Source organism: Marmota marmota, unplaced genomic scaffold (genome assembly GCF_001458135.2).
Source record: "Marmota marmota marmota unplaced genomic scaffold, marMar, whole genome shotgun sequence".
Classification (NCBI taxonomy): Eukaryota; Metazoa; Chordata; class Mammalia; order Rodentia; family Sciuridae; genus Marmota; species Marmota marmota.
This window is the reverse complement of record NW_025999977.1, coordinates 41,502,537-41,530,476: the sequence shown is the minus strand read 5'-3', so window position 1 is coordinate 41,530,476 and position 27,940 is coordinate 41,502,537. Positions and strand designations below refer to the sequence as shown.

General features: G+C 37.5%; 1 protein-coding gene and 1 long non-coding RNA gene across 22 annotated transcripts in view; one reads left to right on the top strand and one right to left on the bottom strand.

Moving 5' to 3' along the window:
* The window catches only part of Dtnb (dystrobrevin beta), a 203,403-nt gene that overhangs the window by 105,915 nt on the left and 69,548 nt on the right, over nt 1–27,940 (bottom strand). The gene's annotated exons all lie outside the window — the stretch shown is intronic.
* LOC125617233 lies at nt 9,472–27,101 on the top strand. The gene is made up of 4 exons (XR_007348155.1): nt 9,472–10,428; nt 17,840–18,144; nt 24,557–25,051; nt 25,920–27,101. It is a non-coding gene; the product is annotated as an uncharacterized LOC125617233 (long non-coding RNA).

Below are 27,940 nucleotides of genomic sequence, written 5' to 3'. Positions count from 1 at the left end.
AAAAATTAAAAAAAAAAAAAAAAAAAAAGGTACAACAACAACTAAAAAATAATGTAAAAACATAAAATAAATAAAAATCTCTTTGCTGTTAATATAAGGTAAGGTTAATTAATACTTGTTTATAATAGACTGAATAATACCAATGTCTTCAGCAACTTCGTATGTTGGCTCCAAAACACCTACCACTATCTCCTTCAATGAATTAAGTTCTAGGAAAAGTCAAGATGTAACCTAGCTTCCTGCATATCCTGAAAACTGAAACAAAGCAGAATCTCTCCCCAACTGCTTCCCACTTCCCTTTGCCCAACAACCAGCCATAATGTGACACTTACCCTCTAACCCATCTTCTGCACTGCCCCAGAGAACATAACATGACCCTCTTCTGCTTAAGAGCTCTCACAGGGTGATAAGCCATAGAGGATAAGATCTAAGAAAAGACCATCACACTCCACGTGGACACCCTCAAGACACCCTCATATCAGGTCCTCAACCCTCAACTCCAATGACGAGCTGCTTGCTCACAGTTAACCCAATACGCTTCGTCCTTTTAGGTTTCTGTACCTTGGCATGTGCCTTTCCCAGGTGTCCCTTTCCCAGTCTGTCATACTGTAAACTTTCTGCTCATCTCTTAAACCTCCTTCCAAGTGCCCCTTCCTCAGTGAAGAGTCCCTTGCTCTCCATGGTTAGTATCGCCTTCCCAAGCTACCTACCAACTTACACATGCTCCTCTAAAGCACATACCATGCTGTGTCAGGTTTTATTTTACTTGCCTATTCTTATTAGGCTGGTGCTTCTGAAGGAAGGACCCACATCTTATCCATCTTTGCATTACTAGAGCAGTTTCTACAACAGAATATGATGTCCAAACAGGATTTTCTAGATTGCTTTTTCCTAACAATACCACAGCAGAGTTTTTTGTTTTTTTTTTTTTTTGAGAATTACAAGTAAGAGACAATCAAAGGGAATCAAAAGAATGCTTTAATTCACCTTTATATCTAAATATTACATGTATAAACCACACAATTTCATGATTTGTTGCTGTATCTGAGAACCATTTGTGCCATGAATTCATGCAGTCTATGTACGACTTATATTACCTTCATCTAAGAAATAACAGCCATGAAATCACAGGTTTCATGAGTGTATTTTATAAGAAAGACTAAAATAACTAGGTGACTATTAAAAATTATTTGCCTTTGTGGGGCTGGGGTTGTGGCTCAGCGGTTTAGCACTCACCTAGCGCATGCAAGGCCCTGGGTTTGATCCTCAGCACCACATAAAAATGAATAAAATAAGGTATTGTGTCCAACTAAAAAATAAATATTTAAGAAAAAAGTATTTGCCTTTGTAGTCCCTGATATTCTTAGCAGTATGCTTGTGATGATCTTGGAAATACTGCTTTAACTCAAAGTTTCCGATGAGATCCAATTTCAAGCCTCAAAAGCATAGATATAAAGATAAAAATCAATATATTGGGTTCAACTGATACATATGGGAAGGATAACTAAAAAAATTGGAATGCATCAGACATAGTGGCACATGCCTGTAATCCCAATTACTCAGAAGGCTGAGGCAGGAAGATCACAATTTCGGCAACTTAGCAAAACCCTGTTTCAAAATAAAATTTTAAAGAAAGGTCTGATAAAGGATATCTGGGTTCAATCCCCAAATCCCCAGTACCAAAAACAAACAAACAACAACAACAACAACAACAAAAAAAAAAAACCCAACATTGGAATAACTATATGTAAGAATTAGGCTATTATCTAAGATATAGATCCAGATTAAAAAGGATGTTATCCTGAAAAATTTAAAGCCGTGCATTTCATTAGGTTTGTCTAAACATATAAATAGGGATTTATCTAAAAAGATCTCAAAGAGTGATTATAATATGTACCTGAAGTGAATTTTGATGAGTTAGTTTAGGAAGATAATATTATCAGTCTCTAAACAAGAGTTTAAAAAATGTTGTAAGTGTCAAGACAGGAACATTCCCTGATTTGTCTATTCAGCTCCTAGGACAGGTTTGGTAATTAAAGAACTAAATATTTAAGGGAGTGAGAAAGGGAGTGGTAGAGGAAGAAAACCAATCCAGGTCGAGGACGTGTGTCTCCAACACTTCCCTTACAATACCACACCAGAGATATTATTTTAGGTCTCTACCCTCTCCCTGAATTTGCACTCTAAAACTGCTAGAATAGAGAGGCCTTAACTTAGAAAATTAAATCAATCTTTTTGCATTTTAACACCTTAATTCATTTTACCTAATTTAAAAACATCTCCTATTATCTCTAAAATTACTACAGGTTACATTTCTCTTAAATGTATCAAAAAAGGTATAAAATGTGCCATGCAGGGGCTGGGGATATAGCTCAGTTGGTAAAGTGCTTGCCTCACATGTACAAGGCCCTGGGTTCAATCTCCATCACCACCACCAAAAAAAAAGTGCCCATTGAGTTTTAAAAGTCATAAACCCCATCAAAGTTATAATATTCACCTTGCACCATTCTGCCTGAGAAACAGAACCATGACAGTCACTTTGAAGCTTCCTTGTGCACCCTTATGCCAATATACCTGACTCCCACACCTTCTCCTCTCCTGGCAATCACTGCTGGAATTTTGTGTTAATTATTTCCTGAATTTTACTAGTTCCACAATTATGTATAAATAATATATCTTTAGACTGTTTAAAACCTGCACATATACATATATTCTTCTATAACTTGCTTTTTAAAATAAAAAATTGTTACAATTCACCTACGTGGATAAATATAACTTTAATCCACTTGCTTTACTGCTTGATGTATTTCATTGCTTAATGACTCATAATTTATGTATGTATTCTACGGCTGGTGAACATTTGGGTTGTTCCCACTTTTTTCCCTATCATTCATAACACGCCTATAAACGTCCTAGTCTGTGTCTCTTGGTGTCCACGTGTCAGAATTTCTTAGAGTGAAATTACTGGATCAAACGGTTACTCACTTTCAATTTAACAAAGTATTGCCAACTTGTTTTTACAAATTGGTTACACTTTCCCCTCCCATCTGAGGTGTGAGAGAGTTCTTGAAACTCCACATTCTGGCCAACCCTTATTATTTGTGTTTCTTCTGTGAAAGGCCTGTTCCTGTCTTTGCCATAGTATTGCACAGATTGTCTTTCTCTGGTAGATTTGTAAAAACTCTTTATGTTTTTATTATTTTAACCCTAAGAAAGTTATGTTGTAGAAACAATTCTTGCTTTAGGACTATTTTTCAAACTATTATGTTTTTGGTGAACAGTCATCTTTAAATCTGGGCAGTCCCAAACCAGTAACTTTTCTTTAATTTTTTTTTTGCTTTTTTTTGTATCTTAACAGTTTCCTTCTTGAGATTATAAAGAGTCTCTCCCACATTGTTTTCTAAAGTTTTGTAGTTTTTACTTTCATATGTAAGTTTGATTCTACTTAGAACTGATTTTTTAACATATAAGGAAAGATCCATTTTTATCCTATGTGCATAAGGAACTGCCTTAATGCCATTAAATAAAATTCTGTTCTTTCCTGCTAGATATTCTATTTCAACCCTGTACTAGTTCCACAGTGATTTAATTACTATAGCTTCTTCTTATCTTTTCAGAGGCCAATGCCCCAAACTTACATTTTTCTTCAAGAGTGTCATTATTCTTGATTCTTTGCACTAAATTTTAGAAGTCAGTTTGTCATTTACCATTAAAAAACAAAACAAAAAAAACCCTTGTGGGATTTTGATGGGAACTGATCAAATCTATAAACTTTGCAGAGAATTGAGACATCTTTGTGAACTAAACTTTGTCTGAGCCTTCTTTAAACATGAAGTTTTACATTCCTCTATGCATTCATTATTTATTCCTATTTTATAAATAGTTTTTATCCAGCACAACTGCTCTTTTATTTGCTTATGGTGAGATACATATAACACAAAATTTACCATCTCAATCATTTTTAAATGAGCAGTTTAGCTGTTAAGCATGTTTATTACACTGTTGTGCAATCCATTTCTAAACGTCTCCAACCTACAGAACTGAAAGTATACACTCATTAAACAACACCTGTCCTTTGCCCCATCTCCCCAGTCCCTGACCACTACTGATGGACACCTAGTTGCTTCCACCTCTAGGTTACTGTGAATAGTGCTGCCAGGAACATGAGTGTACAAATTCCTCTTTGAGACCCTGCTTCCAATTCTTTGGGATACATACACAGATGCAGAATTGCTAGATCATATGGTAATTCTATTTTTAAGTTTTTAAGGAAATGCTCTACTGTTTTCCATAAAGGTTATACCATATTACAATCCAGTAACAGTTCCCCAAAATTCCAACTTCTCCACATCCCTGCCAATGTTTATTATTATTATTATTATTATTATTAGTTGTTGTTTTAATAGTAGCCGACATAATGAGTGTAGGTGATAGCTAACTGTGGTGATTTCCATTTTCCTACTGATCACTGATTTTGAGCATCTTTTCATCTACCTGTTGGCATCTATATATATCATCTTTGGAGAAACGTCTATTCAATTTTTTGCTCATTTTTCAGCTGGACCATCTGTGAGATTTTTGTTGAGCTGTAGTTCTTGACATATTCTGAATATTAAACCTTGTCAGATATATGATTTGCACACATTTTCTTCCACTCCACGGGTTGCCTTTTCACTTGCTGTGTATTTAATGCACATAAGCTTTCAATTTTGATGCAGTTTATCTATTTTAACTTTTGTTTTATCTGATCCCTTTTCATTTTAATGGTTAATCCAGACATTCTGCACTGATAGTCATCATCAAATAATAATTTTCTTTTCTTTCCTTTCAATTCAAACCCCTTTATTTCTTTTCCTTGTTCTCTATGTGGTTTAGGATTACCAACAGATTGTTGAATAAAAGTGGTGATAGTAAGCCTCATTTTATTTTCAATCTTTAAACAAAGAGTTTTGACATCTCACCCATAAATATAATGGATACTACTAGTTTTTATAAATATACTCTATTAGGTTAAGGAAATTTCTTCTACTTCTAGATTAAGATTTTGTTGGGGGGTGTGTGTGTGTGTTCAAATTACTAATGGATGCCAATGGATGTGGTCTTTTATGAAAAGTCATTTGGTCTTGTTTGTTTCCTTTGTGTCACCAAGTAAGTTTCTTTAATGATTCTGCTTCTATTTGGGTTTTCTATTCCATCTTGTGTAAGTCTTGGTAAGCAATGTTCTTTTAGGAATATTTCACAGCTAATTTTTTTTTTTTTTTTTTTTTTGCACACAACTAAACTTTCAATAACCAATGTACGGTTGTTTTTTATTGTTGGATTTCTCAGAGAATACAGTCTATTGCAACTAATTCTTTTTTGAGACTTCCTTTATGTAGCGAATTTTTATATTTGAAAAGAATGTGCAATCAATAATTATTATTAAGTACAAATTTTTTACATTCTTCATTTTTGCATAATGGTTCAAACAGTTGTTGTAAGAGATGTGTTAAAATTACATATTTCAATAATGTATTTCTCAATTTCTTATGGTGCTCCAACTAATTTTTAATTTATAAATCTTTATACTTACATTACTAGGTATATACATTAATAGGTGTATATTAGTATAGAAGTGTTCACTTCCTCTTTTTAGCTTTGGTAAATTTTTTATCTCTGGAAGAACTTTTAAAAATTGTGATAAAAATATATGTATCACATAAGATCTGCCATTCTAACTTCCCTGGTAAAGTTTTTTTATTTTATTTTAACCAGAAATCCTTTAGAAATCCTTTTGCAATTAATATAGTGTCGGCAAATTTTTTTTATTAGATTTTGCCTGGTATGTTTTTTTTTATCCTTAACTTTCATTTGTCCTTACCTTTCATAGGTCCTTACCTTCTAGCTCTCTTGTAAACAGCCTAGAGCCAGATTTTTTTTTTAACAGTCACTAGTCAAGTAAAAAATTCTGTTGATTTGTTCATTATTAACATTTTTATCTATCTCTGTAACTTATTGTGCCACTACTTGTCCTTTTTAGGTTTTATTTTTCTCATTTTGTCTTCCACTTTAGGTAATTTTTCTGAGTTGATTCTTCTAGCAACTGCCCCTTTTTTCTTTAAATAAAAGTAATATTTATTGAGAACCTACTAGTGTCAGGGACTCAACAAGTACTTTTTGCACATACACAGGCTCATTTAACCCTCAAAGTAGTCTTATCAATTAGATGTTAACAGTGTCAGTCTTATAGATGCAGAAATTAAAGTTCAGTGCAATAACTAAAGCTCATATAAGAGGCCTATCTTAATTCTTTTCAGGGTCATTTTCGCCTTGACAACTAAAATTACTTAGGAAAGTTCACATAGAGATTTCAAGAGACAGCCCAAAGCAATGGGACATTGAGGAGGAGCTACAGGCACAGACACCCACAGCTCAGGGTGGGAACACATGAAGGTGATGGTTGGAGGACACAGAGCTTCCACTGGATGGGCAGACACCAACTGGGGGAGCGGGAGGTGACTTGGGCTGCAACCGTTGCATGGTGTGTTCCTATGCCAGGGCTGGGACTTGTTTTCCTCACATAACCACGGACCAGGCACTAAGACACACTGAAATTATTTTTTTCTTGAGCTCAGATCACTGTATTTTCCATCAGCCTCAAGCTAATTCCTTGCACAGCACACTCCTCAGCTAGGGTACATGCTGACAGGCCCTGACACCTGGGAGCACAACAACCGAATAGAAAAAGCTCAGGACTGCTGCCTTTGAGGCCATTCCTGTCATCTTCACTCCCATTACTCTCTCTAAGTGCATCACCCTACGCTCCAAGCCACAACATCTGAAGGGATTCATGTAAAAAATTACCCCTCAGTGGAGGGCTTTTAATTCCAAAGCTTACTGAATCCTCACAAAAGGAAGGAACCTTCTCTATTTTAACATGAACACTTAACTACAATCTTAATCAGTATTTCTATCCTCATCCAGGAACTTAAAATCCTTTACATCTAATCATGCCTCCACCAATTCCAAGTCACAGTCTCTGAGTGCTTTAGCTGTACCTTGTCTTAAGTCCATCAAAATCAGTCATTATTAGGCAATGACCATTATTATTATTTACATTTGGTGCTTATTATACTTACCCACATTTATCAATTCCACTATATACCGTCTCTTCTTGCATCCCAATTCTTCCTTCTTGATTCAGTTTATTTTTTCCTCTAAGTATCTTTTTTTTCTTTTTTTTATTAGTTGTTCAAAACATTACAAAGCTCTTGACATATCATATTTCATACATTTGACTCAAGCAGATTGTGAACTCCCATTTTTTACCCCGTATACATATTGCAGATTCACATCGGTTACACATCCACTTTTTTACATACTGCCATACTAGTATCTGATGTATTCTGCTGCCCTTCCTATCCTCTATTATCCCCCCTCCCCTCCCCTCCACTCTCCTCCCATCTTCTCTCTCTACCCCATCTACTGTAATTCATTTCTCTCTCGTTTTTTTCCCCCTTTCCCCTGACTTCCTCTTATATGTAATTTTGTATAACAATGAGGGTCTCCTTCCTTTACCATGCAATTTCCCTTCTCTCTGCCTTTCCCTCCCCCCTCTCATCCCTGTTTAATGGTGATCTTCTTCTCACGCTCTTCCTCCCTATTCTGTTCTTAGTTGCTCTCCTTATATCAAAGATGACATTTGGCATTTGTTTTTTAGGGATTGGCTAGCTTCACTTAGCATAATCTGCTTTAGTGCCATCCATTTCCCTGCAAATTCCATGATTTTGTCATTTTTTAGTGCTCCTCTAAGTATCTTTAATTTGTTTCTCCAGCAATGTTTTTTTTGGTGACAAACTTGTTGAGATTTCTTCTGAAAATATCTTTGTTTTTTGCTCTTGAATAGATTAGATATAGAATTCTAGGCTGATCTTCCCATTCTATTCTTTGAATCCTTTAACTGCCTTTCATATCTTCTATCTCCTTACATATGTTCACAGTATTCTGTATCCTGACTAATTTCTTCAGATCTATTTCCCATTCCGTAATTTTTATTATCTCTAATTGGCTATTTAACCCCTTTAGTGAGCTTAATCTTTCTTTTTTTTATTTCCAGAAGCTCAAATTGGTCTTTTTCCATATCAGCTTTAATTCCTAACTATACTTAACTTTACTTTAACTTTTTTTTAATGGACCATTTTTTCAGAGTTCTTGGAATGCTAAACATACTTTTTTGTATGTTTGCTGACTTTCCCTCAGAATGTTTAGTGACTGGGTTTGCAAGTTTTTATAATGAGCTCACCTTCAGGAGGTATTGTTTTCTGCATAGGAGCCCCATTTGACCAGAGCATAGAAATTGGACTGCTGTAGAGGGATTTTTGTCTGCTTCTAGTAGGTACATAGAGCACTGGTATCCAATAGAACTTTACTGAACTGTTTCTGCATTGGCCAGTATGGTAGCCACTAGACACATAATTATTGAGCACTGGCAGTGTTGCTTCTGTGACTCAGGAACTTCATTTTAAATTTCATTTAATTTTAAAATTAAACACCCACATGTGGCTAATGGCTACCATATTGGACAACACAGCTGAGGCTTCTCTTCCCTTGAATGTTTTTTGGTTTGGGAATTTCCATGCAATTTCGCTGGTAGAAATCTGGATTGAATACTTCTGGTTAGTAAACATCATGGCTTCAGTTTTTCAAAGTTGACTTTGTTTTTTTCTCTCAGAGCCTGGCAGTTACATATTTCTTTGTACCTTCTCTAAGCCAGTGGATTTTTCCCTCTAGTCCCTCTTTCTTAAGGAGACAGCTCTTTTAAAGTCCTAGCCTTTATAATATCATTAGTTCTACTTATGTTGAGTAAACCAAAGACAGATTTCCTGTGTCATGAGACAATAACCCTCAATCTTGGGAACCTAAATCTACTATCCAGTCTGACTGACCCCTAGAACACCAGTCTGGGGTTTAATTCTGATTGCCAGGGATTTCTCTGACTTGTATTCATGCTCAACTCTGCAATTCAATTTTGCTGTATTTAATCTGGCACGCATGTCTCTGTTACTGGGGAAAGAAGATATAAATGCCTCAGTTTAAAAAGTTGCTGGAGTTAGCAGTTAGGTTGCTGCAATGAATAGAACTTCTATTCAATTATCTTAAAAGCAACTTGAACTATTCTTGCATATCCAGAGTAAGTGCTAATTGATCACGCTTAAGTTAATTCTCCATTTTTAAATGTAGAATTTTTGCATCTATATTCTTAAGTGAGAATAGCTTACAGTTTTATTTTTTGGTGCTTTACTTGCCTGTTTGGAGATGGAAGTTATACTAGCTTAGTAAAATTGGTTGAGGTGTTCTAGTGTTCTGGAGAGGTATACATAAAATGAAAATTATCTGTTCCCCTTGAAGGTCTGAGAGAATTCCACCTGATAAACAGTCTGAGCTTCCTTTGGAGTGCAGACCTGTGATTCTCATTCCGATATTTTTAACCTACTTGTGTATCATTAAGATTCTTTTTATTCTTCTTGAACCAAATTTGGTAATATCTATTTTCCTGGAAAATAGTCCATTTCACTTAAATCTTCCAGTTTATTAGCATAAAGTCATTGACAAGACTCTCTAATAATCACCAAAAAAGCAAGATTGCTCTGTATACAAATTCCTATTTTCATTTATGACATTTTTAAAAATATTTTTTAGTTGTCAATGTACATTTATTATTATTTTTTAAACTGATATTTGGTGCTGAGAATTGAACCCAGTGCCTCACACATGCTAGTCAAGCACTGTACCACTGAGCTACAACCCTAGCCCCATTTATGACATTATTTTTGTTACTTTTTAAAAACTACTCGTTAATAGATCTATTTCACCATTTTTTCAAACAACGATTTTTTTATTGAATTGAGTTAATTTCTTATTTCTATTTCAATAAGGGGTAATTTTATTATTCCCTTCTCCTTCAGATTTATCAGTAGTTCTTTTCAGTTTAGAGAGTTAAAAATCTAGTTTCATTTCTTTTTAATCTTTTTTCTCTAGACTACATATAGTTACCATTTTTCTTTTGAATATCATGTGAAATGTAAGCATAGGTTTAGACATGTTATATACTTTTCCAGTTAATTTGTTAAATCTGATTATGAATTTTCCTTATTCCATAAAGTTAGAAGTTGTTGTGGTTTCTTAATTCTAAATGTGTGTTAAGGTTATTTTTTTCTTTCTGTTGATGACATCTAATTTTACTGCACTGTGGTCAGGGCAGCTTCCTTCAGAGTAAAGGCCGGAAGGAGGTGAGGCAGTGAGGCATGTACACATCTGGGGAATGAGCTTTCCAGGCAGAATGAAGAGCAAGTGCAGCTCTAAAAATGCAAGCCTGCCTGATGTGCTGAAGGACCAGCAAGAAGTGCAGCATGCTTGATGTGGAGTGAGGGGGAGAAAGCAGGAGATGAGGTGAGAGGTAAGGGAACGGGGAAGGCGGAGAAGCAGGGCCCTTTAGGCCACTGTAAGGATTGTGGTTTTTATCCTGAAGATGGGCAGCCCTTGCAGTGTACTGAGCAGTCTAGGGTCTGATGTGCTTAAGAGAATCATCTGATTGCACTATTTATTTATTTATTTACTTACTTATTGTGGTACTGTGAATTGAACCCAGGGGCCCTCTACCACTAAGCTACATCCCCACCCCTTTTATTTTTTATTTTGAGACAGTGTCACTAAGTTGTTCAGGCTGAGCTGCAATGTGATGCTCTCCTGCCTTGGCCTCCCAAGTTACCAGGAAAATACAGGTGTACGTCACAGGGCCCAGTTGGCTGCATTCTTTAAAAAAGACTGAAGAAATGAGGGAATAATTAGGACCATCATTTAGGAAGCCTCTAATAATTATAGACACACACATACATACATATATACACAAATATCCAATATTGTTGAGAACAAACAGACTTGCACTGATTCTTGGTAAATTCTTTTTTTTTATCATTTGGAACTCTTCCCCTTATCCTTCTAATGCTGACTGCCTTGAATTGTCACTTCATATTAATATTTTAGAACATTTATAATATTTGTAATAAAATTTATCAACTGTTTTTGTCCTTCTCTAAAGCAGCATATATATGGGGTTTTGTCATTTTTTTTAAATGTTTTTCTTCTAATAGTTTTAAGTTTTCTATTTTATTTCTTCCTATTGGACTATTGTTAACCTTAAATTTTGAATGCATACTTAAAATCATATTTTTACAAGATATATTTTATATTCCTTTCCTGATAGTTTGAGTATGTTTTCATTCTCTCTTTTAAAATTTTTAATTTGTTACATGACAGCAGAATGCATTACAATTCATATTACACATATAGAGCACAACTTTTCATATCTCTGGTTGTACACAAAATAGAGTCACACCTTTGTGTCTTCATACATGTACTTAGAGTAATGATGTCCATCTCATTCCACCATCTTCATTCCTTTTTTTTAAAATATATTTTTGTTTATTTATTTTTTCATATGACTACTTTCCTTTCCCCACCCTGAGCCATCCCTGACTTCCTACATTATCTTTACATTAAGAACGGAAACTGAGGAGCTCTCGGAGTTGTAGCTTAGCCTTAGAGCACTTGCCTCATCTGTGTGAAAGACTGGGTTCAATTCCTAGCACCACATATAAATAAGCAAATAAAATAAAGGTCCATCAACAACTAGAAAATATTTTTTAAAAAAAAGGACGGAAACTGAAATGTATTTCTATATCCACAGTGCCAAGCTCAAACCTGACATGTCCTGGTACTTAACCAGGTTTGCTGGAAAACTTCATCCCCTTTGTGTTCTACCTAGCCACAAATTCCATGTTGCTAGCTATGTTGATTTAAATTACAACTTATTTAAAATCAGTTTACATTTTACAGACAATATTTACTTAGATGAAATGATGTTGCTTTCCTGATTTCTCTGCCTCTCCCTTTTTCTTTGTATCCCCTTACTACCTTCTGGGCTAATTTTTTCCTTATTGCAGTACATCCTTAAATAGTTTTCAGTAAAGAACTTTAAAGGTCACTGAGATCTGAAAAGGCTACTATGGCATACTTGCTGTTAAAAGACAGAGTGGAATAGAACTTGATTTTCTCTCAGCACCTAGAAGATATTGCATATTGTTTATTTGTTTTTAAAATCAGTAACTGTCAATTGAATTTTCATTCTTTTGAAGATCACCAGCCTTTCTCTCTAGTGTTTCGTAGGAATTCCTCTTTACTACTATCACTATGATGCATACTCTGTCTGAAGGCTCAGAGTTTTTCAGTTCCGGAAAAACTTAGAATGTTATTTTTTCAAACATTGTCTCTTGTCAATTTTCTTCACTTATAACTCCTATTAAACACTGGAACTTCTGTGCATCCTAAATGCCTAACTTTTCTCTCATACTCTATTTCTTGGCTCTTGATGCTGAGTTTTGGGAGAACTTCTCGTCTTGATCTTTTTTTGTTGCTTATTAAAATATTTTTGGGGGGTTGTAGATGAACACAATACCTTCATCTTATTTATTTATTTTAATATGGTGCTGAGGATCGAACCCAGTGTCTCACACGTACCAGGCAAGTGCTCTACCACTGAACCACAGCCCCAGCCCCTCTCACCTTGATCTTTTACTTCATTCTCACTTGTTTCTCAACTGCATCTAGTTTGCTCTGCAGCAAATCCAATGAGTTTATCTCAACAACTGTATTTTTTATTTTCACTACTACCTGTTTTTGTACCTTCTAGTTCTAGTATTAAGCATGAAAGTCTCTTTCTACTCCTTGAAGGCCATTAAACTTTCCCTTAAAGTTTCCTTTTGCTTGCTCTACAGTTCGTGTTTTGTAAGTTCATACTACACATGGTGGTGCTAGGCTGCTTCCCCCACATTTTCATGGTCCTGGCCAAGCTTGCAGCCCTGGTCAACAGCGGTCCCTGATGAATTTGTTCTAAAAGAGCTGGCAGCGTAGCTCCAGGGTCCCAGAGGTAGTGCAGGCAGCTACTTCTGCAGTGTCTCCTTCATTGGAAGATATCTGATACATTTAGGTCTGGAACATTCCTTTTCTTCTTTTCAATCTTGAAAGGAGATTTATTAATCTAAGTTGGTGTTTTCTCTCTTATTAGATGGAACTCCTCAGTCTTTCTTTCATGCCTTAATATCATTTCTATTTTACTTTATCCTTATGTGATGTGATTAGGAACAATGCTCTTCAGCTATAAACACTGTTAATCCAGCCCCAAGGTTAAACTTCTTATTTTGACCATCAATTTTTCATTTCCAGGATTGATAATTAATTGTTTTTAGTAGGGAAAAAAATGTTCTTATCTTTCCAAGGACTGAACTAGATTTACTGTAAAATCCAGTTCCTCATATTCTATGAATTCTATTTCTAAGACAAATTCTTTTGCTACCGTCTCTGCATCATTGTGTTTCTCTATTCAGGGTGATTTTTAATTTTTTGGGGGGGGGTACCGGGGATTGGACTCAGGGGCACTCAATCACCAGCCACATCCCAGCCCTGTTTTGTATTTTATTTAGAGACAGAGTCTTACTGAGTTGCTTAGCACCTCACTTTGAACTCATGATCCTCCTGAGTTGCTGGGTTACAGGCGTGCACCACCGATCCCAGCTTCAGGGTGATTTTTAACTAAGAGCTTATCTCTGCAGTCAGGACTTCCTGCTCAGGCCTTCCACCCTCTCAGTTTGCAATGCCTCCTTGGAGGGGAGGTGTGGGAGCTGTTCTTAGTGAGGTGGAGGGAAGACAGAAAGTGCCACCGCATGGAAGAGCTCTGTAGTCTCAGCAAGGGAACTCTGCCCTGTCTCTTCAGCACAAACTCCTCCACTCATCATACCTGCCTGATACCCTCTACCCCTGGAAGGCCACCAGACCCATCTTCAGCAGCACTGCTCTCCTGCCTTGCTTTGGATCTAGGTCTTCTTCTGCATACAAATATCATATGCTTTTCAGAGATTCTTCACAGTCTGCAGCTTAATAAGGGCTTCCCTTTCTTTTTCACTCCATTGAGTATATTTTCAGATAATTTTAAAATTTCTTTCTTTTTTTTTTTTTTTTGCAAGCACACTACCAACTGAGCGATATCCCTAGTGCCAGATTATTTTTAAAATTCTAATTTATTATTTCTAAGTATCTATGACATGATGAAAAGGCTAGACAGCGTGTCCTCATCCCACCACCTGGAAATGGAATTACTATCTTTTCTAAATTAGAGCTAACAAAAATTTATTTTGAAAAATTTATAATATCTCTTGGGATATATTATTTTAAAAACACTTCAGAATAACTGCTTTAATAAGTGAAAAATTAGAGAATTGATAAACTCTTGGTTAACTAAACTGGTGAAGCTACTTTTGACTGATTGATATATGAGTAAAAATAATTCATGTAATTTGTTAATCTTCCAAAATTAAAAAGTATTAGCTCTCTGACATAAAAGTATAACTAGGAACAATAAAATGTAATTGGTTCACACATGGCTTCTGAAACACGCCTATAAATTACAAAACCCCTTAATGCACACAAAAAAGAAGCCACTACTATTCCAACTGGTTCAACCACAGCCAAAGCAGGCGCTATAATAAAGAGAGGAGTGATATCTTGTACTGAATAGCAAACAGCTTCAGTTTCCCTCTCAGGAAAAAGAAGAAGAAAAGATTTGTTGGAATTCAGCCTCAACAGACATTCCTATGCCACGAGAGCCAAAATAACATTTATGATTCTACACACACCAACCCTGGGGACAAGGGACACCCCTGAAGTAGGAACAATTGGTACATTACAGGCTGGTAATTTAGACTGAAAGAGTTGGGAACACATACAGGTTAAAAAAAAAAAAAAAGTTTGAGGCCAAACTTTGCTCCTAATTGAGTTGTCACATCAATCTGGCCTACATTGGAAGCATTCAGTCAAGAGGGTGGGGTGGCAATCTTCACAGCATGTACAATAGGGAAATAAAACAGTTCATTTTCTCATTTTCTTCAAGCAATTTGTTTAGAGACTTATTGCTTTATATGAGAATTAAAAGTAACATATTACTTACATGTGAGAAGTGAACAAATAATAAATTTCCTACAAGGAGGGAGTGTGAAGTAATAAAGTAACCTTGAAGAGCATTTTAGCAACACCTAGGAAAATTAAAAACACACATTCCTGTTGTCCCAGGGATCCCATTCCTAAAACCATGCCCTAGGAAAACTCACCATTCTGCACAAAAAGACCTGTCTCCAAAAATCTACCGAAGCTATACTTGGAAAAACAGAAAACTAAACCCAAGCTGAATGTATATCACCAGGAGAATAAATAACCTTTAGGACATTCATAGAAATAAATTCCATATGGCATTTAAAATAACTATACCAACATGGGCGATCATTCTAAAACAAAGTAGGTAAAAGCAGAGAAGTTATAATAGGACACATGCACTATGACGCTATTCTAATGAGGTTTAAAAATGTGAGACACAGCATTGTAGACTGCTAATGGTCACATACACATAATAAATAAAAAGTACAAAAATATGAACAAAATTCACCAAATTCAAAACACAGGTTTAGGGCTGGGGTTGTGGCTCAGTGGTAGAATGCTTGCCTAGCATATGTGAGGCACTGAGTTCAATCCTCAGGACCACATAAAAAAGTAAATAAATAAAATAAAGTTATTATAAAAAAAAGAAAGCCTTTTTAAAAAAAGAGGTTTATCTCTGAAAGGAGAGGGAAGTGGGTTTGCAGGATATATATGGAATTCAACTTTTTCTGTTTTATTCCTTTAAAAAATATATAGCCAGGTGTGGTTGCACATGCCTGTAATCCCAGAAACATGGGAGGCTGAGGCCAGAGGATCACAAGTTTGAGGCCAGCCTCAACATCTAGTGAGATACTGTATTAAAAAAAAAAAAAAAAAAAAAAGACTTGGGGGTTGGGTTTGTAGCTCAGTGATTGAGCACTTGCCTCGAATGCGTGAGGCACTGGGTTCAAGCCTCACTACCACATTGAAAACAATAAATAAATAAAATAAAGATATTATGTCCATCTACAACTAAAAAAAAATATTTAAAAAAAAGACTGGGGATGTAACTCTGTGATGACAAACTGTTAAATCCAATATGACCTTCTCTATGCTTAAAATATTTAATTGTAAGATATTACTTATTACTTGCTAGTTCAGAAAAGAACAACTTAAACATTTGGGGGAAAGAAATAGCCAAATTATAGAACCAGCCTAGGTGTCCATCAACTGATGAAAGGATAAAGAAAATGCAATATAAATATATTACACAATACATTTTTATCCAACCCTAAAGAAAAATGAAATTGTGTCATTTGCAGGAAAATAGATGAAATTAGGACCATTATGTTAGGTGAAATAAGTCCAACTCAGAAGGTTAAGGGTAGTATATTTTCTCTCATATGTGGAAGCTAGAGAGGAAAAAGGAAAACAAAGGTAAAGCAGATCTCCTAAAAAATCAAAGGGAGATCAGAAGAGAAAAGGGACCAAGGGGTGAGAGGTGGGGAAGCAGGGGGAAAGTGCTAGGGAGGGATACCGGCCAAATTATATTGTTATACCGTGAATTGTGTGGATGAACAAATATGTAACAACACATCCCATCATTATGTACAACTGTAATGTACCAATTAAAAAATGTATGGGCGGGGGGAGTCTTCTTCTCTATACCCTTGCCAAAACTGAATATTATCAATCACTTACATTTTTTGCAAGTGGGGTGGACATAAAATGAATATTTTCATGATCACAAGTAATTTAAAACTGAACAAATGATAAATGGCAACTTTCATTAAAGTTCTTTAATAAAAATTGTGCACATCAAATAAGTAATATATTAAGGCTAATGGCATACAAAGGACTAATGATCTAATGGTATATACATGACAGGAAACAGAGGAGATAGAGGCAGCTAGAATAGCAGATTCAAAAACATAAAAGTAGAAAATACAATATGTCAGGTAACTACAAATAGTCTCATAATGTTTAGTGTTGCCTGTGAGTGGAAGACATAAAGAAAAGTTCCAGACCAAATACATGACTATAAAAGCTTTCAAAACATTCCTCTGCGAGGTAAAACTTCAGTGTGCTATTAGTCATCTCTGTTCTGGAAGGTGCTTCTAGCATATGCTGAGTGGACAGTGTTCTGGCACTCACAGATCACATGGCAGGAGAGAACCAGGCAGCAGTGTGACCAGTACTGCAGGTCTGGCAAAGGTACAGCCAGTTAAAACAAAAGGGAGCAGAGTACACAAGAACCATGGAAGTGGCCACAGGCAGGCACTGTCTCAAGAAAGCAAGGCTGGCGGGAGGCCTGGAGAGTTGAGGGTGCCCAGGTGCATCTGCATATGAATACCTGCTCCAGGGCTGCAGAACCCAGGCTCCAGTTTACTGAACAGATAACAGTAAAGAAAACTTGTCTGGCTCAGGCTATCCACTGTATGACCACACCTGGGCACACAGTCTCTCCAAAGCTGTCACAAATACTGCCACAAGAAAAGCTCAAGAAAGGGATTGAGTTAGCAGTCTAGTGACATCAACATGGTACACCAAAGTCAGCAACAGAACAGACTCCTCTGACAGAGTCTCCCAGTACAGTCTGAATATAAGAAATTTTTGGACACTTGTTTAAAAACAAAACAAAACAGACTTCTCTGCCTCAACCTGAGCCTACCAGGTTAAGATCCCCAGGAGTGGGCCTGGTGCTCTACATATTTCACATGCAGTCTGGGGAAGATTCTTTTCAAGAACTGTCGGAAGCATTGCTTTAAAGTTCTTGTCAATATAAAGAAGTAAAAACTAGATAAAACTATCAGAGAGTGATTCAGTTCTTGTTTCCTAGAAGTGACACACTTATCTACTGAGAAGTCCAAGGAAATGAACTGAAAAATTCCTGGAACTCTGTTGTTAGAAAGCGAGCGAGATATCAGGATGGAAGAGTCCAGCAAGTCAGTGAACGAGACAAGCACCAAGCACGGACTGGAATTAAGAACTGGAGACACTTGTCAGTGCCTGGGGCAGGGTGGGGGCATCTAAAATCTGGAAGTGTGTGCAGCAGGGATGTGCTGCAAGAGAAGACAGCTCAGGAGAGGGAAGACATGGGAGCACAGCAGCCAGTTGACCAAAGGTGATGGAAAGGTCCCACGGGTAAGTAACCTGTGAAGTTTCATAATTGGAAACTTTGTAGTCACTAAATGGAGATAAAGTGTAATTAATATATAATACACATTTATTAAATTTATTGAGAAAGAACTCTGCCCTAAATCTGTATCTACAGAACTCAGAAAGCTCTAGGCAAGAATCACTGATGTATTTGAGAAAATGCAGAGACAAAGCAATTCAAATGACTGGGTCGCATTAAGACCCCCTGATCTTCCTCACACATGGAAGGAGGGTATAGGCCCTCCAGTTCAGCTCTGGTGACCACCTGTGAGAATACAAAAAGATCTAACATTGAAGAAAGGGTTGTGGGTGAGTGCTGACAGCAAGAGGAAATTGCTCATTTGAAGAACTGTTGGATTTCAGCCACACTTCCCTGCAATGGCTAAAACTCCCTGTCATCTCTCTGCTCTAAGAATAATCAGGCTACAAATGAAAAAAAAAAAAGCCTTATTATTTCATAAAGAACACACCAATTCTTTCTTTGATAAGCATCCATCTTTTGAAACAGTTGGGTCCACTTCAAATATTCTGTTTTCAAACTCAGCACTTTTGCAACTATAAATGGGTTTAAGAATAAACAGTAAAGCCAAATACCACAGGAGAATTGGGCAATGTTCAGATGGTTGAAGGGGCAACATCTAAAACACTTCAAGCTATAAATGTTGTCAGGAGACTTCTAGCCTATTCCCTCAGACAATGCTAGAAAGCCAAACATTTCAGAGGAAGGCCTTTGGTCCACAAAATGATCTCATCCCATAAGATTTGTACATCCTCTCACATGACCCATCTCCTACTAATGCTCAAGTTTCAAAACGCTCCTGCTGGTGTATGGACATATATTTTTAATTCTAAAGGGTATCTATTTAGAAATTAAACTGCTGGATCACATGGTAACCCCACTCTTAACATGTTGAGAGCTTGCTAAGCCATTTTCCAATGTGGCTGCACAATTTTACACCAGCAATAATGTATGAGGCTCCAATCTCTCCACATCCTTACCAACATTTGTCACTGTCAGTCTTCATTATTTCAGTCATCTTGTGTGAAATGGAATCATCTCATGTGGTTTTGAGTTGCATTTCCCTAATGACTAATTGGTCATTTTATATCTTCTTTGGAGAAATGTGTATTCAGATCCTATGCCCATCATTTCCCCTGAGCTTATCTGCCTTTTTAAAATTGGGGTAAAAGAACATATAACAAGAAATTTATCAATGAACCCATTTTTAAGTACACAGTTTGGTAGTGTTAGGTGTATTAACACTGTTGTGAAACAGATCTCTGGAACTTTTCCATCTTGCAAATCTGAAACTCTATACCCATTAAACAACAACTCCCTCTCCTCCTCCCTATAGCCAGTGGTGATCTCATAATCGCCATGCTACTTTCCCTTTGCCCAGTTTCATATAGGGTTATTTGGGGGTTTTCATAGTTGCTGCTGGGTTTCAGGAGATCCTCATAATTTTGGATAAAAGTCCCTTTAATATGCAAATATAACTTACAAATATTTTCACCTATTCAGTGTTTTTTTCTTAGAGGGGGTGGTTACTGGGGAATAAACCCAGGAATGCTTTATCACTGAGTTACCACAATATTCCAAATTTATTTACCTCACTAAGTTGCCCAAGCTAGTCCCAAACTTTTGATCCTCCTGCCTCAGGCTCTGAGGACCTAGGATTAGAGGTGTGCTACACTCCTGGCTCTTTTTCACTTCCTTAATGGTATCCTTTGAAACATTGAAATTTTTATGTTTTTTTTTAATACTTTTTTAGTTGATGATGGAGCTTTATTTTTTATTTATTTATATATAGTGCTGAGAATCAAACCAATGCCTCACACATGGCTAGGCAGGTGCTCTACCACTGAGCTACAATCCCAGCCCTTTTATGTTTATTTTTCTGTATTGAGGATTGAACCCAGGGATGCTTTACCACTGAGCAAATCCCAAGTCCTTTTTTAATTTTGCAATAGGAGCTCACTAAACTGTTGAGGCTGGTCTTAACCTTGTGATCTTCCTGCCTCAGCCCCCTATTCGCTAGAATTACAGGCATGCACCACCATGTCTGGCTATAAAGTTTTTAATTTTTATAAGGTCCAAAAATGTCCATTTCCTTCTGTTGCTTGAGCTCTTGGTGTCCTATCTAAGATGTCCCTGTACAACCCAAGGTCTTGAGGACTTACAACTGTTTTCTTCCAAGAGTTATATAGTTTGAGCTTTTTTATACTTGGGGGTCTGTGACCCATTTTGAGTTCATGTTTCACGTTGTATATGGAAGAAGTCCAAATTAATTCTTTTGCCTGCGAATATCCAGTTGTCTCAGCCCCATATGTTAAGAAGACTATTCTTAGCTTGGCATGGTGGTCTACACCTGTAATCCCAGTGGCTTGGGAGGCTAAGGCAGGAAAATTACAAGTTCAAGGACAACCTTAGCAAGACCCTGTCTGAAAAGAAAAGAAAAGAGAAAATCAATTGACAATAAATGTAAGAATTTGTTTCTGGATTCCCCCTCTACTCCATTACTCTATACTTCTATCTTCATGATAATACCACACTGCTTTGATTACTGTTTTTCTGAGTAAGTTTTGAAATCTGGAAGAGTGAGTCCCCCAACTTTGTTCTTCTTTGTCAAGTTTGTTTTAGCAATATAGGGTCCCTTATGCTTCCACATGAATTTTTTTTCAGCTATAGATGGACACAATATCATTCATTCATTCATTCGGTGCTGAGGATCAAACCCAGCGCCTCACACTTGCTAGGCAAGTGCTCTACCACTGAGCTACAACCCAGCCCCTTCCACATGAATTTTAAGAGCAGTGCACATGGTCATACAAAAAAAGCAGCTAAGATTTTCATAGGGATTACAATGAATCTGTAGGTCAATTTAAGGAGTACTAACATTTTAACAGTATTAAGACTTCCAACTCATGATCACAGAATGTCTTTCCATTTCCTTAGGTCTTCTTTAATTTCTTGCAGTTTTGGTAGTTTTCAGTGTCTAATACTTCTTTGGTTAACTTTATTTCTATTTTGTTCTTCTTGATGCTGCTAATAAACGAAAATTTCTTCTTAGTTTCATTTCCAAATTATTCATTGCAAGTGTATAAAAACAATTGCTTCTTTCTTTCTTTCTTTCTTTCTTTCTTTCTTTCTTTCTTTCTTTCTTGTAGTTGTAGATGGACAGAATGCCTTTTGTTTATTTTAAAAAATATATTTATTTATTTTTTGTAGTTGTACACAATCACTTTATCTTATTTATTATATTTTTATGTGGTGTTGAGGATCTAACCCAGGACCTTGCACATGCAAGGCGAGCACTCTACCACTGAGCAACACTCCCAGCCCTTATTTGTTTATTTTTATGTGGTGCTAAGGATCAAACCCAGTGCCTCACACATGCCAGGCAAGCACTCTGCCACTGAGCCCCAGCCCCAACCTGAAACAATTGGTTTTTGTACATTGATTTTATATCCTGCAATCTTTCTAAACTTTATTTCTAACAGTTTTTTTTCTGTGTGTTCCTTATGACTTTCTTTCTTTTTTTTTAAGAGAGAGAGAGAGAATTTTTTTAATATTTATTTTTTAGTTTTTAGTGGATACAACATCTTTGTTTGTATGTGGTGCTGAGGATCGAACCGGGGCCGCACGCATGCCAAGAGAGACTGCTACCGCTTGAGCCACATCCCAGCCCCCTTATGATTTTCTATATAAGACACCATGTCATTCACAAACAGAGAAAGTTTTATTTCTTTGTTTCTAACATGGATGCATTCTATTTCCTTTTCTTGCTCAATTTTCACCTGGCTAGCACCTCCTGCATAATGTTGAAAAAAGTGATGAGAGCAGACATTGTCTTATCTTTATCTTAGAGGGAGAGCTTTTAGTCTCTCATCATTAATTATGATGTTCACTGTGGGGTTTTTATAGATATTCTTTGTTAAGTTGAGGAAGTTCCTTCCTTCCTGTCTGTCCATCTATCAATCATCTAACTAGACAGGTATTCATTACGTTGCCCATGCTGGACTTGAACTTGTGTTCCTCCTGCCTTAGCATCCTGAGTAACTGGGATTATAGTCACATACCACCCACCATGCCTGGCTGAGAAATTCCCTTCTATTCCTAGTTTGTTGCCTTTTTTTTTTTTTTTTTTTTTAATCACAAAAGGGTACTGAGTTGTTCCCAACTCCTTTTCCACATTTATTGAGATGATCATGTGTTTTTTTGTCCTTTGTTCTATGAATAGTGTATTATGTTGATTTTTTGCCTATTGAAAAAACTTGCATTCCTGGGACAATTCCTACTTGGTTATGTTGTATGAGACTTTTTATATGTGGATCAATTTAATTTGCTAATATTTTGTTGAAGGTGTTCCCACTTAAATTCATAAAAAATATTAATCTGTAGTTTTCTTTAGGTATCCTTTTTTCAGTTTAGGTAACGCTGCCCTTACAGAATGAGTTGGAAAGTTCTGTTTCCATCTATTTTGGGAAATTTGTGAAGGACTGATATTAATTATTTAACTGTTCAGTAGAATTCACCAACAAAGCCACATAGGTCTGGCCTTTTTTTTTTTAGAGATGATTTTTGATTACTAACTCCATCTCTTTACTAGTTATAGATCTATTCAGATTTTCTATTTTCCTGATTCAGTAAAAGCAATTTGTTGATTACTATATCTTTGGTAGCTAGTCATCTTTCTGTCATATCACTACATTTTACTTTTATCCACAGAACTTATCATCACTTGATATCTTTTTAGTTCACTTTTTTAGAACTTTTTTTAAAAATGTTTTTAATTCAACTACTCTCTTTTCAATGTGAGCTCTATGAAGGACAGGCTTTGTTCCAGTTTATTCTAGGTAACCCCAACACCTAGAACAGTGCCTGCCACACGGCAGGTACCTAGTAAGAATTTATTAAATAAGCATATGTACCTATGAGTAACCCTGGAAGAAGAAAGTCAAGGGAGCTCCTGTCTAATGGCTGTTTGCTCTGTAATAAGAAAGGAAGTCATCTGCTTAAAGAGGAAGAGGAGTCGGGCAGATACTTAAAAAGAATGGTTATGCTTAAAAGAATGATTACTTAATCACTGCAAAAAAAGGGAAAGCAAGGTTATAAGAGAACTGCAAAAGGATCATAATGCTGAAGCTAACTGAAACAAGTAATCATGAATGTATGTTAACATTAATCTGCCCTATTAATCATTTTCTTCATAAATACTTAATAGAAAGCAGACCAGTTCATCTATGAATTTGTTTGATTAAAAAAAAAAAAACTGGCTGTATAAGAACAAATGGTCATATCTAAAATGGATAAGGAGAGAAGTATCAGCATACACCTGTAATCCTAGCAACTTGGGAGGTTGAATCAGGAGGATCACAAGTTTGAGGAAAGCCTCAGCAACTTACCAAGACTCTGTCTGAAAATAAAAAATAAATAAATAAAAGGGCTGGGGATGTATCTCAGTGGTAGAGCACCCCTGGGTTTAATCTCCCAGTACCACAAAAAAGAAAAAGAAGAGGGGGGGAAAAAAAGGATGCTGGACAGAGAGAAAGCAGCTAATGGGTTCAAAATTGGAAGAAGATTAAAAGATAAAGTGAAAGAAGTTGAACGAATCAGATCAAATAATAACAGGATGTCAATAGAAAACAAGATGTCTAAATCACAGTGTGGTAACCGAGCAGTCAGAGGTGGTGAAAAAGTCCAGGGTGTAAGTGGGAACAAAGGTGTGAGGTTCAATGAAGGAGATCATCAGAACTGAGGAAGTCAAGAAATTGCATGGCCACAGTGTTAAGACTGCAGACCCTGAAATCACCCATGAGATGACCAATAAGTCTAGTACCAAACCATCTGACCCATGGAGAGAATAGTCATGACCAGGAAGTTAGGAGATAGCTGCAATTAGGAAAGGAGGGTAACAGAATTAATGACATAAGCCTTAGAGTTAAGTATCTTGCTTGCTTTTTCTTTTTAACTTTTATTTTAACCAAGAGATTCACGATATGAAATTGTAGAAGTAGCAAGTTGGAAAACAAGAAGTAAAATAACTAGGGTGACTAGCGTAGGCAGATTTCTAAATTAACCCTCAGTAACTCTCATCCTTGTATAATGGCTTCCCCTCTGAGTGTGGGTGGAGCTTGTAAACATGATAAGCTATTCAAAGCCCTCTGAGTATGTTACATTACATAAGGCGAAAAGGAGACTACACTGGGTGGACCTGGTCTGTCCAGGCATTTCGCTGGGGGCTGGGGCTCAAGCGGTAACACGCTCGCCTGGCATGCGCAGGGCGCTGGGTTCGATCCTCAGTACCACATAAAAGAAAAATAAAGATGTTGTGCCCACCGAAAACTGAAAAATAAGTATTAAAAAATTCTCTCTCTCTTTAAAAAAAAAAAAAAGAGCATTTCGCTGATGGGCTGCAGAAGAGGAAATCTGAAAGACGCTCTCCAGACTGGAAGAAAGTGAATGTTCATACTATAAACTGCCTATGGAAGCCACATGGGAGGGGAGGCCTCTGAGAGCTGAGAGTCAATCTCTCAGCACCACAGCTGCAGGGAAAGTAATTCCCTCAACAATCAGTGGAGCCAGCTAGAAGATCTGCAAGCCCCAGACAGTAAACCACAGCCTCAGGGGCACCCTGATTGCAGCTCAGTGAGACCTGGTACAGAGGGAGAATTCGGTCATGCCACACCTGGCATTCTGACCTACTGAAATCAAGATGGTAAATTTTCTTTGTTTTAAGCCACTAAATCTGTAGGAACTTGTTATGCAGCAATAGAACATTCAAGCAGTGAGCCCAGTCCCAGCTGACCGCAGATAATCCTGGTCGATGCATGTGGCCCCTCCATAATCAGCAGTACTCCTTTCCACTCTCAACAGGGTCCAGTTCACATGGTAAGTTACCTGGTTCTCTTATCGATTTCACATCCCAACCCCTCAATATGCAAGTGGGCAGGAGAGCATTAACAGCCACACCTGCAAGGGGGCAGAGGAGAGGAGCTCTTAGAGGGGGCCAAAGTTCAGCTCATCCCAAGGAGCTTGAGATGAGGAGGATGACTGGAGGAAGCTCAGACCAAGCTTGGAACTGGGAACATTGGTGCCCACAGGACAGAGAAGCCAGGCAGCTGCCCCAACATGGCCTGACGAGGCAGAACAGGAACCCAACCTTAGCAGTTTCTGTGAGGAGAGATGAGTAGCGGGCAAAAGGACCAGAGTGCCATCAATCACTTAAAAAAAAAAAGGACCGACTTCACAGAGTTTGGGTTTAATTTGTGTGTGTGTGTGGTGGGGTATGGGTGTGTGTGTGTGTGTGCGTGCGCGCTCTTTCTGTCCTACCTCCTGCTTGCTACAAGTGGAGACACTGTCTTATCTTTAAAAAAAAGAATCCTCCTTCCCAGTTTTGTGCTATGTTCAAAGTAATTATTTAATTGTGACACATGACAATTTAAACTGGACAGAAGTGCAGTGACAGCACACCTTTTTCTTACTGAATATATATTATCTTTTATAATTTGAGAGATGCGAGGAGACAGATGCTAGTTACAAGAAAGTTAAACATCCCCTCTGAAAAGAGAAGTCAACAATCTTAGCTATACCAGGCCGGTAACAACATGATTTTGCACTCTCACTCATTAAATGATTTAAATTATGTCATCACCAACTCCCCCCAAAACTACACTGGACATAAATGATATGCTCGTTAACATTTATTTTAAAAATTAAGCATTAATATATGTTTAAAAGAGCGCTTCCTCATTTACAGTGGATTCTGAAGAATGGGATAAGCACCATGGTTCAGAGGTGGAGTCTGCCATCTGCTGGGAGGAAAGGTGAAATTTTTCTATCATCAACCAGTCAATTGTATAACTACCTCCACTAAGGCACTATGCTAACAGACTACCTGTGTTACAAGTGTCTTTTTATAAATAAACAGGCACACATACACACTTCCTAAAGGGAACAGCTAAACGGAATCAGACTTATCTTGGTAGAGAGGTCTGATGGAAGACAGGGTCAGGGAATGAGTAGCAGGCTGTGTCTCAGGCCCTCCTTAAGAATTTCAGTTTTGGGGGGGCTGAGCGCTCGCCTAGCACCTGTGAGGCCCTGGGTTCAAACCTCAGCACCACATAAAAATAAAATAAAGGTATTGTGTCCAACTACAACTAAAAAATAAATATTAAAAACAAAAACCTGTAAGGTTTAAAAACAAGAAGAATTATGTCAGTTTGGGAAGAGGAAAAAGTTCCGCAGATGGACAATGGCAATGACTGTGCGAGGGCTTAATGTGACTCAACTGTACACCCACAAAAGGTTAAAGGGTAAATGTTGTGTTATGTATATTTCACCACAATGAAAACAAAGGAAGAACCAGTGAGAATGATCGAGGAGAGAGGAAGGTGAGGGAAGAAAGAAAGACTGGTTGAAAAGGAATCAGCAAAGTGTTTCCAGACCAAGGAAAATGAAGAGTAGAGTTAAAGATCAATTAACAGTAATTTAAAACAAAAACAAAACTGTATCCAAAATATTTTACTTGAAAAATCTTTCCCCAAATCAAAATCACTTAAAGAAATAAAAATCCTAGAGGATTAGTTGTTTTAATAAAGGTCTTTTTTAAAAGTATGATTAGTATAAAAAATGAAAACCTCTGTGGCTAAATTAACCACTGACATGGGAACCCCGGGCTCAGATGACAGGGTCTCTCTTCCTGTGTGTCGCAGGCTGTGTTTCCCAAACACACTGTGGTAAGAAGTAACTCCAGCAGTTTCTGGCACCACACAGGCGCCCCTACAATATGACTGCCTCATGGGATGGGGTCCAGGCCTCCTCCCCTGCTTTGGGCTGGCCCTTGACACCCCTGGAAACCAGAGGGCACAGCGGGAATGGCACCAAACACCTTCTGGGGAGGCAAGAAAGGCTTGGCAGCTCTGCCCAGGGCTCTGGCATCACTTGCTCTCTAGAGGCCTCTGCTATGACACTCTCCCCTAAAACACAGCCACCAGGCTGTGAGAAGCACACACCAGGTGAAGAGGCCACACATGGTCGGCTCCAGGCCACCCCTCTAGTTGAGCTTGGCCTTCTCACCATACCATGGCAGGCAGGCAGTGGACATGGCAGTGAAGAAAACTCTGGTCCCTCGAGTCACTCCCACCCCACCCACCCCATGTTTTAGTGATCCCAGCCGAGGCCCCAGACAGCATGAACAGTCACACCAACCCCTCTATCCTGTCCAAATTTCTGATACATATCCATGGGTGTAATCAAAAGTTGGTATATTATGTCACTAATTTCAGGTGGCTTATGATGCAGCAAGAGAACCCATAACCTGTCATCTGCCTAATTCCTGGCTGCAGTCTTGGGTGGGGAAAAGTGAAATGGGATTAGAGGCTCCTCCAAAACCCAAGAAGAACTGCTATTAGAAATGGTGTTAGAAATAGACGTTCGCTGGACAAACCCTCTGGACTTGCTGTCTTCATCTCCTTTCCTTCTTTAACCCACCTTAGTCAGGTTTTTGTCTTGACTGGTCCGTGAAAGCTGTTCTGAAGGCAACAATCCCCACAATGTTGAACAAAGTGCCAGTTCTGTCTTCCTAGTTACTATCACAGCATGTGACACAGCTAATGGCTTTCTCCTCAAAACACTTCCTTTACATGTTTTCCAAACTCTATACTTTCCTGGTCTTCACCCCCTATCCCTGGGCCCCAGGTTCTCTTTCAGATCTCATCATGGTGGAGAACTTAGCTCTTAGTCCTCTCCTCTTTTTTTCTTCACTCATTCACTTATCAT